Source organism: Cricetulus griseus, chromosome 2, assembly GCF_003668045.3.
Source record: "Cricetulus griseus strain 17A/GY chromosome 2, alternate assembly CriGri-PICRH-1.0, whole genome shotgun sequence".
NCBI classification, from domain to species: Eukaryota; Metazoa; Chordata; class Mammalia; order Rodentia; family Cricetidae; genus Cricetulus; species Cricetulus griseus.
Window position 1 is genome coordinate 796015 of NC_048595.1, and position 10988 is coordinate 807002.

Genomic DNA, 10988 nt, shown 5'->3' on the forward strand with positions numbered 1-10988 from the left:
AAAAACAAAACAGAATAAGCCAAGTGTGGTAGGCGGCCAGTGGATCTCTTGAGTTCAAGGCCAGTTTGGACTACAGAATGAGTTCCAGGACAATTAGATACATAGTAAGACCCTGCCTCAAAAACCAGCAAGCAAACAAAAATCCAAGCAACAATCTGTCCCCAAACTAAATGGTATTCAGAATATTGAACAAACTCACACTACACTGAGAAAAGTAATGTGGGAAGCTTGGAGGAGACTAACAAGAGGAAAACCAAGCTCCACACTAGTTACACTCTATTGATGACATCATATCCTAACAGCTGGGCCTGAGATGGTTGCTTTAATAAAAAAAGCAAGTGTTGCATAAACATCAGCATGGCACAGGAAATGAGATGGGCATTTGATCTGACTCTTAAATTTGAGAAAGCTGTACAGTCCAATAATTGATAGCTAATAAAGAATGAATAAAATTAGTTTTCTGCAACTTGTATTATGCTTCAAATGGTCACTGAGTTAGTTTGACATCATTGCTCAGGTTTGGTTTTTTTTTTTTTTTTTAAGATTTCTTTACTATGTATACAGTGTTCTGCCTGCATGTGTGCCTGCACACCAGAAGGGGGCAGCAGATCTCATTATAGATGGTTGTAAGCCGACATACGGTTGTGGGAATTGAATTCAGGACCTCTGGAAGAGCAGTCAGTACTCTTAACCTCTGAGCCATCTCTCCAGCCTGGATGTTCAGATCTTAAAACAAATTACAATAAATTTAAAGTTGTGTTGGGACAGAGCACTGGCAACCACGAGACACTCAATATGACTGAATTTGGGACTCTTTCTATCAAAACCCAAACCCAGACCTCAGAGATAAAACAAGGTAAAGGAAAAGACCATGGAAAGAAAACTTGGAGCAAAAGAGGGGGAAAAATGAAGAAGCGAGCCAAAGAGGAGGGGAGTGGGGGAGGGGAGGGACAAACCCTGACTCACCCCCCTTCCTTCTTTTCAGTTAGGGACAATGAAGGGGTAGACTGTGAGGTGAGATGCTGAACCAGAGACAGGCCACTGCAGAAGGCTAGGAACAGAGCTACGGCAGTGAGAAGGGTGGGTGGCTATGTAAGGTAGGGAGGGCAGTTCCGAAGAAAGTTCTTCCATTTCCTCATAGCAACCTAGCAATGCTCCACGAATTTTCTTTTTCCTTCCCTTTTGTTTTGTTTGGCTGGTTGGTTTTTTTGCTTTGGAGAATTTTTTTTTAGCCTGGCTTCCTAATCAACAAAACCCAGCAGGAACTCTACACCTGCTGATTGAAAGGTACTTCTAGGCAAAAACAGAACTAGGGATGGAGGATGAAAAAAAATAGAGCAAGAAAGAAAAGTGAGGAGACACAGGGGAGAGACAGAAGCAGCAGTCAAGTATGGCAGGCCTTCCAAGCATTGAGAACATCATTAAAGACACTCAGCAGAGAAGCCCAGAGGCACATTTCTGTGGTATTTTGCTCAAAATGCAAAACCTGGATCACAATGTAAAGAAGCCCAGTGAGAGTTACTGGGTCCTTTGGCCTGTGCTCTTAGAAATGCCAAAACAAGGGAGCATAAACTGACTTCTAAACAAAACACTAAACAAAACTGACTTCTAAACAAAACTTCTTAAAAAAGCATGTAGTTTACTGATTTTAACAACTGAACTGAAGTTATATGAACACAGGTTTGTGAGGGAAAAACCACACACAGGCAGGAGGATTCCAAGTTCAAGGCTTGGACTATATAGCATGGGATATATATATATATATATATATATATACCCATGTCTCAACATACACACATACACACACACAAGTAGCAAGGAGGAGAATTAATGTGAATTTTCATACTGTTTCATGATGTAATCACGTTACAGAGAGTTTGGCTTATGTTTGGCTTTTTTTTTTTTTAAGGTAGTCTGGTTAATTAGTCCAGAGTGGCCTTGAACTCATATCCTCCTGCCTTGGGCTTACAACTAGAAACTAAGAATCCCTGGTGCCTTCTGGGGCCTACCCCAGAGAACAGAGCCCACTGCTGCTTCCTGAGATACAGGAACAGTGGTTTGGTTGAGGGACAAGGCCAATCAGGGGACTTTACCATAGTTTAAACGGGAATTCTCAGTTTCTCCCATTTACTGCCCACAAGTATAAAGTACTTCACCTTTTTGGAAGTAAGTCTAGAAAAAGAAACTAAGAGAGCTCAGTAGAATACCCAGGAATCACCCCCTTGGAGACTTCCACAAATACCACCACAAGTGAATGTGGCAGAATTCTAACCATACTGAGCCGAGTACAAACAAAGCTGTCGACAGGCAAGATGACCACTTCTTACACCTAGTGACAGGGAGCTAGAGCCAACCAACAGGAGGCAGGGGTCTTACCCCGGCTCAGCCTGTCTGTGTTTTGCACATGTTGGAACAGCATTCCCAGAGTTTCTCCCTCAATTCTTTTCTGTAGCACAAAGTACTACACAATAATTAAAAATACATCTTGGGACGGGAGGGATGGTTTGCATCCCAGCACCCACACATGAGCTAAAAATGGTCTTTAACTTCAGTTCCGGGGGATCTGGTGTCCTCTTCTGGCCCAAATGGACACTGCACTCACTTGGTGCATACACATACAATGCAGGTCAATACTCATACATGTAAAATAAATCTGAAAAAAAAAAAGACAACTTGAGGCTGGGTGTAGTTAACACACACTTGTAATCCTCAAGCACTAGGGAGATAGGCAGGAAAATCAGTTCTATCAGGCCAGCTTGAGCTACAAGAGACCCAATCTCAAAAAGTAAAACAAAAATTAAATGAGCAACTGCCACATGCCTGTAATCTCAATCCTTAGAAGTTGATTCAGGAGGATTCCCCGCCCAAAGCCAATCTAGGTAACTTTGCAAGACACTGTCTCAAAAATAAAATAAAAAAATTTAGAGACAGGGTACTTGGGATCAGAGAGGTAGGTTTGATGCCCAGACTTAGCATCTGTGCCAGGCAAATGTAGTATCTTAGGCCTTACATGGTATTTTACTCTTTTCTCCAGGACTGAAATACCTCAGTATAGTGGTTATTCAGCATGCACAAATTCCTCGATTCAGTCCACAGCACCACATAAACAAGGTGCAGAAGCCCACATCTGTAACGTAAGCACAAGGGAGCAGAGCAGAACCAGAAGTTCAAAGTCATCCTTGATACATAACAAGGCCAGATTAGAATAGCTAAGACCCCATTTCAAAAAAAGGAAAATTTTAAGCTACACATAATTGTATAATTTGCTCACAGCACTACTTTGTTTTTGGAGACAAAGCCTCACTATCTAACCCAACATCCTTGAACTCCATAGCCTCCTGGGCACCTTACCTCTCCATTGTTGTTAAAGGTTATGCTCCCAGACCCTTAAAAACATGCTGGGCAGTGGTGGCACATGTCTTTAATCCCAGCACTTGGCAGGCAAAGGTAGGCAGATCTCTGTGAGTTAAGACCAGCCTGGTCTATAGAGTTCTAGGACAGTCAAAGCTACACAGAGAAAATCTGTCTTGGAAACAAATAAACAAAAACACATTATTAGTAATTCAGTTGGACTCAGTGGCACACATCTTTAATCCCAGCACTTGGGTGGAAGAGGTAGGTGGATCTCTATGAGTTTGAAGCCAGTCTGGTCTACAAAGCAAGTTCCAGGACAGCCAGAGAAACCCTGTCTCAACAAACAAACAAAACCCCACAAATAATTCACTGTTGTGCTCCTCCCAAACTGACTATTTTTCCCTTTTTTCTAACTATAATGAATCTGGCAAATTAAAAAAGAGAGAGAGAAAAGATAAAATGGTATCCTAGCACCAATATGTTCCTTGCTACCTCCTCAAACCTGCACAAAGCAACATTTTACAGGGTTGTGCAGCAGGGACATCACAGAACATACAGGAATGCAACTTTTCTTTGGGGTGGGGGGATGCTCTCCAGACAAGGTCTCTCTCTGTGTGGCTCTTCCTGTCCTGGAATTCACTCTGTAATCAGGATGGCCTCAAACTCACTAAGATCCGCCTGCTTCTGCCTCCCTCCCGAGCGCCGGATTAAAGGTGTGCAACATCAACGCCAGGTAGAATGTAACTTTTTATGAATATACAGCTAGGCATGACAGCAAGCATGGCTGTTTAGGAGGCTGAAAGCAGTATCAGTTAAGGCCAAGGGCTCAGGATCAGCCTAGGCAACATAGAAAGATCCTTTGATAAAACACATTACAGAAGCTATAGAAAAGCTTAACCATGAAAACAATGGCATCAGACTACCTCCCTTTCTTGAGAACCTAAAATAGATGAATAAGTAAATAAAAATAAAAAAAAAATCTCTAAGTTCTATTCAAAAAATAGCTAGTCACAAAAGAGCACATCAGAAGACCCAAGACTGGGCCAGTACACTGCTCCCCACTTCATCCAGCCACTCATTACCTAAATTACTGACTTCTACAACAAAAGCGAAGCAGAATTTTACCATTAAAGCATTGTAAAGTTTATTTCAGTTAAACATTCAAGCCCAAAAGCACAATTACAGAACTCTCAGCCCTCCACAGGAAAGGGCGGTGCCGGAGCTCAGGTACAGAGCTTGCCAAGGCATTTCACACAGTCTTTGCCCTTCCCCACGGAAACCTAGAATCCTCAGTCACATAAGCACCAGCTAGGAAAGGAGTAGAGGAACCTACTTGTCTAATCACAGTTATTCATCATGTAGCTGGTTCCTCTTTATTGCTGCTTCTTACAGATGACCCAATTAGCCTCCAACTACCCACTACAAAAACATCTGATTTTCATAACTGCTTGACACACACAACTTTATACCCATTCAAACTCAATTTAGGAAGATATAAGCATATAATTCTTATAATTCTGCTCTATCATATGTCCTAAGGTCCAAAAATTTTAAAATAAGTAGAAGGTAAAAAGTAAATTAATAAAAAAGCTAAAAAAGCAAACAAACAAACAAACAAACAAACAAACAAATAAATAAATAAATAAGACCAGCAAGATAGCTTACTAGTTAAGGGTGCTTGCTGCCAATACCAAACAATTTGAATTCAATTCCTGGCACCCACATAATAGAAGGAAAGAACTGACTCCTGCAAGCTGCCCTCTGACCTCCCACACTTCTACACATGCGCCCGCGCGCGCGCGCGCGCCCATACACACACACACACACACACACACACACACACAAACTTTTCATATTTTTGTTGTTCAACATAGAGGAAAGAACCTAGGTCTTCTCCCTTTTGAGCTAGGGGTGTAGTTCGATGGCAGAGTGCTTGCTTCCCACAAATCCTGGGTTTGACAGTTGCCCCCAGCAGAACCTCAACTCCAGATACTAGGGAATACCAGAAGTATATGAGATGTGGTCTTGCTAAAACTAGCCAAAATCAGATGCTTTTTAAGGGCAGTCAGTTTAGGAACCATATACTTGTTAAAACATCTCAAATTGAACTGGACCAACAAAATCCCAATTCTGAATACAAACTGGTCTTTTATTATTTTATGTGTATGAGTGTTTCTGCCTGTATGTATGCCTATGTACTATTACATGTGTATCTGGTGCCTCTGGGAATCAAACCCAGGTCAGGTCCTCTGCAAGTGCAGCCAGTGCTCTTAACCAGAGTCATCTTTCAGGGATCCAATTCCTTTTTTCTTCTCTCTCCTTCTTCCCTTCCTCTCCCACCTCCAGTCTCACACTGTGGACCAATCCTTCCAGTGATCTCCCTGCCTCAGTCTCTCAAGTATTAGGATTATAGGTGTAAGATATACTATGTCCAGCTTACAAACTACTTCAATTTAAAATAGACATTTACTAAATTTGACAAATGTTCCAAGGTTTAAACAATGTCAACAGTAGCTCCTAACTTAAAGTATGCAAAGACTGCTACATCTAATTTGTGAACACAGCTTAATTTTCCAAGTTCATACTTCTGTATAGCCCTGCCTGTCCTGGAACTCAATCTGTAGACTAGACTGCCCTCCAATTCTGCCTCCCAAGTGCTGGGATTAAAGACCTGTGTCATCACCACTCAGCCCAAGTTCATACTTTTACACCACCCAAAATGACAATTACTGACCAATAAGGCAAAAACAAAACAAACAAAAAACTCATTTTATAAAAATTAAATTACATTAAGGAGCCTATCTGAGCTTGGTGGCACATACTTTTAGTTCCAGCACTCTGGAAGCAGAGACAGGAGAATCTCTTGTGAGTTTGGAGCCAGCCTGGTCTATATAGTGAATTTCAGGACAGCCAGAACTACAGAAAGACCCTATCTCCAGAAAAAAACGAAAAACAAAACAAACACCACCTAGTTTTTCAGTCACACAACACATTTCAAATGATCAACAGCTCATTTCCTCTATTACTGAATTTTTTTTTTTTAGATAGTGTTTCAAATTCACTATTTAGACCAGGTCTGCCTCTGCTTCTTGGGTGCTGGTATTAAAGGTATGTACCACCACATGCAGCTAAAAGTTCCACGGAGCAGGATATAAAATAGAAAGGACTGCTTGGTGGCAGAGCACTGTCCAACACAGGACAGATCCTGAGTTCCATCCCCAGGACTGCTGACTTTGAAAGAAAGCCAGTACACAGGAGAACATAAATTAGAAACTCAAGAAGGAGTGACTCAAAGGATGAAGCACTAGGTACCTTGAGCAGAGCAGTATCTGCCAAAACTCATGTCTACCTGGAACTATGACCTTATTTGGAAAGAGGTCTTTTTCAGGTACAATCAGGCACACTAAAATGAGATCACACAATTGGAGTGGGCTTTAACCAAATGACCATGTCGTTCCCCCCCCCAGCTCAAATCATCTTACCTCCAAGATCAAATCTACTCAGGTGAGGGGTGGTCGAAAATCCAGGACAAACCCCCAAATGTTAGACACCCCCCCCCCCGAAAAAACTCAGGCCTCCGGGGTCTCAGCCCACGACCGAGGTCACCCCAATCACCAGGCAGATTTGAGAACCTGATGCAAACTGCATGAGGCTTTATTGTTTTTTAGTGAGCTAACCCCATGTTAGCTCGGGTCTTTCACCCACCCGCCATGGCGGATGGCTAGCAAAGACCGACTATGTCCTTCTAAGGAAAGCAGTTCACAGAGTTTAGAAAGCCCTATGAAAACGGGGAGAAAACTGAAGCGATGCAGCTACAAGTTATTATGCTCCATAGCCGACAACCACAAGAGTAGAGAGGGGAGCTCCTCAATGGCAACAGGACTCTCCCCTGGCACCTGCAAGAGGCCCACACCCCACACCCCTGCCTGCACCCTGATTTTAGACTTCTATCCTCCAGAACTGAGGATTGCTTGTTACAATAGAACCCAAAGCCCCTCAGTGCTTAGGGAGGCATCTCATGAAAGCATGGAAGGACCAAGGGACTAAGACACTGGCATAGTGTCCATTGAAGCTGACATTTCATTTACTCTACCTCACTGATTGATTTATTTCCATTTTAAGACATAGTCTATCTATAGCCCTGGCCATCCTGGAACTTGCTATGTAGACCAGGCTGACCTTGAATCTCTGCCTCCCCAGTACAGGGATTAAAGGCAGGAGTCATCAAGACTGGTGCTCCACTTCATTTAATCCTCACCATGCCTATGAGAATTCGGAGAACAAAGATGTTCAACAGATGGACAAGTGAACTATGAGGAAAAGAAAACACAACTGTTTGGAAGTAGTGGCACAATCTTCTAATCCTAGTATTAGGGGAACAGCTTGGAAGACTCTTTTGAGTTCAAGCCCAGCTAGGGCAACATAGTGGGGCCCTGTCTCAAAAAAGAAAGGAAGGGAGCTTTCCCATATCTTACCTATGTAGCCAGCAACCAAGCACAGCAAACACCTAACCTCAAATTCACTTGTAGGACCTCAGGAATCTCTACTGCCACCAGCTCCATTTGTCCCCCCTCTTCACCAGAAGTGTCACTTTTGACCATTCCTTGCACTCGAAGAAGGGTTCCATGGACAGTGGCTCTTTCTACCTACCTCTGTGCTCTGTGAGCAACTATTCCTCTGCTCCTCATATGGTGTTATCCTTCTACTCTCCCAGTTATCTATTCTCAGGACAGACCTTGCAGAAACTCTGGGTTTTCCTCCCCCTGGAAAATGCAGTACTGCACATACATGAGGCTAGAGACAAGATATTAAGACAGGATGCCTGCCTGACTGCAAGCAAAGGACCTCCAATCTCTAATTTGCAGCTCACACTCCCTTTCCATTTTTCTTTTTGGGTTTTTTGTTTGTTTTAAAGATTTATTTACTTTTTATGTATACAGTGCTCTGAATATATGCATGCAGGCCAGAAAAGGGCACCAGATCTCATTACAGATGGTCATGAACCACCATGTGGTTCCTGGGAATTAAACTCAGGACCTCTGGAAGAGCAGCCAGTGCTCTTAACCTCTGAGACATCTCTCCAGCCCCTATTTTTTGTTTTTTTAAGACGGGGTAGCTTTGTGTAGCTTTGTAGCCTGTCCTGGAACTCTCTCTCTGTAGACCAGGCTGACCTTAAACTCAAAAGATCTGCCTGCCTCTGCTTCCAATACTGGGATTAACGATTAACACCACAAACTCTCCCTGTCCATTTTAAATCATTCAGGATCCAAGGGACTTTGGTAGATTAACTGGTATTTACTATATTCAGAAATTAAGATAAAAATTTTAATTTTTTTTATTAATTTAAATTTTGGGGGAGTGAGGAGCTCCTGGAGTCAGAGGGCAACTTGCCCAAGTCAGTTCTCTTATTCTACCATGTAAGTTCCAAGTCAACGCCTGATAATACATAAATAAATAAGTACTTTTATTCACTATGCCATCCTTGTGGTTTGAGACTGCAAGGTTTTTAAATGTTAAATCAGAATCTAGGGAGATGGTTCTTTGGGTAAAATGAATGCTAAGTAACCATGAATTTGAATCTCCAGAACCCACATGAAGAGCAACACTTGACAGGTGGTAATGGTGCACACCTTTAATCCCAGCACTCAGGAGGCAGAGGCAGGCAGATCTCAGTGAGTTTGAGGCCAGCCTGGTCTACAGAGTGAGTTCCAGGACAGCCAAGGCTGTTACACAGAGTAATCCTGTCTCAAAAAAACCAAAAGCAAAACTTGTCAACATGTACCAATAACCCCAGTACTTGGAGTGAAGTAAGGCTGGGAGAGGGGGTGCAGCACAGCTTCCACATGCCTTCTGAGTTCAACTTTCAGTCAAAAACTCATCTCAGAAATTGAAGAAGGTCTGGAAAAATGGCTGGGTGGTTAGGAGCACATACCACTCTTCTAGAGGACACTAGTTCAGTTCCTAGAACCCACTGTGGGCAGCTCACAACTGCCTGTAACTCCAGCTTCAAGGCATCCGACACCCTCTTCTGACCTGAGGGTACCCACATAATTTAAATAAATAAAAATAAGTATTAAGTTCCGTTAAAAAACATACACAACTAAAGAGAGCATTAGATACCAAGTCAACTTCTGGCCTTCACACATGCATGTAGGAACATCCCCAAATGTTCTCCATACATACTGTAAAGCCCACTCCCCCCTCAAATATGTGTATTAAATCAGTTGGAAAACATGTTACTGTATGTATGTATGTATGTATGTATGTATGTATGTATGTATCTATCTATCTATCTATCTATCTATCTATCTATCTCGGTTTTCCGAGATAGGGTTTTCTGTATAACAATCCTGGCTGTCCTCCAACTCATTGAGATCCACCTGCCTCTGCCTCTGAACCACCACCACCTGGCAATTTTTTTTTTAGGGATAACTCCAGGAGACCCAATAGTCTTCCTCTGGCTTCCAACCTGAACCTACTTATGTGGTATTCACAGACACCCACCAATTGTAAAGACAGGCATACTAGTCCACACCTTTAATCTCAGACCCGGGAGGCAGGGGCAGGAGGATCTTCTACAGAGCCAGTTCCAGAACCGCCAGGGCTACACAGAGAAACCTTGTCTCAAAAAATAAAAAAAATTTAAAAAAGGAAGCCAGGCGTTGGTGGCACACGCCTTTAATCCCAGCACTCGGGAGGCAGAGGCAGGTAGATCTCTGTGAGTTCGAGGCCAGCCTGGTCTCCAGAGCGAGTGCCAGGATAGGCTCCAAAGCTAAACAGAGAAACCCTGTCTCAAAAAACCAATAAATAAATAAATAAATAAAATAAAAAAATAAAAAAGGAAAACAGCCCATCACAAGATGTTGGAAAAATATTTTTACTATTTTGCTAAATAAATGAATAATCTTTAAGACCAAACCAAAACTTAAATAGACAGGCAGATCTTTGGTTCACTGACTGCAGTGGTGGGCTCTCACAGGGAGGCAAACACTACAGACCTATACTGCCAGCTCAAATGGTCAATTTCTTCTTTTCTGATTATGTGTGTACACCTGCATGTACACATATCGGAGGATGGCTTTATTGGCTTGCTCTCTCCTTCCACTTTGTGGTTACTTTGCTGTCTTTAAACAATTTTTATGCGATCGTGCGCGCGCTCGTGATAGCATGTGTGTAGAGGCTAGAGGATAACTTAGTGAAGTCATTTCTCTTCATCCACTTCTACGTGGTTCCTGAGGACAGAACTCCAGTTATCAGGGTTGCATAGTAAGTATCTCCACCTGCTAAGACATTTCATGAACTCCAACCTTGTTTTTAAGGCAGGGCATCTCTTATTTGAGCCACACTATGTACCCAAGCAGTCAGTTTTTTAAAGAGTAGTTCTAATGAGAAATCTGAAACTGACAATTTTTCAAGTAGTTACATCAAATTATTTTACCCCAGTGTATGCTCTGAATGGATCTTTTATCCATCTGTGAGTTTACAGCATCATGTCATTTGGGAAGTAAAAGTCCACTGATAGGAGGTATTTCAAAGGTAGACAATGTTTTGTTCTATTATTAATAAAAACCATTTCACTAGCACTATCCTTTAATCTCATAAGCAAGGTACACTATTCTCAGACTAAGAATGTG